This window comes from Taudactylus pleione, unplaced genomic scaffold (assembly GCF_031769625.1).
Source record: "Taudactylus pleione unplaced genomic scaffold, aTauple2 ptg000519l, whole genome shotgun sequence".
Classification (NCBI taxonomy): Eukaryota; Metazoa; Chordata; class Amphibia; order Anura; family Myobatrachidae; genus Taudactylus; species Taudactylus pleione.
The window spans coordinates 556,705-557,500 of record NW_028284921.1 but is presented as its reverse complement, the minus strand read 5'-3'; positions in this window follow the sequence as shown (position 1 = coordinate 557,500).

Here is a 796-nt window from a genome sequence, read left to right as displayed (position 1 = left end):
GTGCACCGCACGGAAGGGTCGTCCTCATTAAGCCTCAACGCAAGACCCACGGGGCTCCCGCACTGGTGGATGGGGCTCTCACCCCGGTCACCCTCCGGTTCCCTGCTCGGGCAAGCTCCGTCACGGCAACTCCCTCATGCTCCTGGTAAAGGGAGGGAGAAGATTCACCCTGTTCAGCCCACACAGGCTTCCATGATAGCAGAGGGGCCTCTCTGCCCTTTTACACCTGGAGCCCTGCCCGGGTAACCTCAGACACAGAACCTCCCTTGCACTCTTGGAGCCATGCACTTTCAGCAGAATCAACCTGGGACAAAGAGTGCCCCCATCGATTGGAAGGGTAACTCGGGTGAAACTGGGAAAACTCGCGCTGTGCCCCACGGATCTCTTCCTGGCTCTCTCTCTCGCATCTCTTCACCACCTATCAATCCGCCCGAGGAATTCCCTCGGACGTCACGGCGTCGCTGCTGCGCGCCACCTTTTGCGGGGCGCCGGCAGATTTTACCCGACCTCCTGGAACCGGGTCCCGGCATCGGGCCCTTTTTCCCGACCTCATTGGGACTTCCAGAGGTTGCAGTTCCCCTGTCTGCCACCAGGTGGCAGTGCACCGCACGGAAGGGTCGTCCTCATTAAGCCTCAACGCAAGACCCACGGGGCTCCCGCACTGGTGGATGGGGCTCTCACCCCGGTCACCCTCCGGTTCCCTGCTCGGGCAAGCTCCGTCACGGCAACTCCCTCACGCTCCTGGTAAAGGGAGGGAGAAGATTCGCCCTGTTCAGCCCACGCAGGCTTCCAAGAT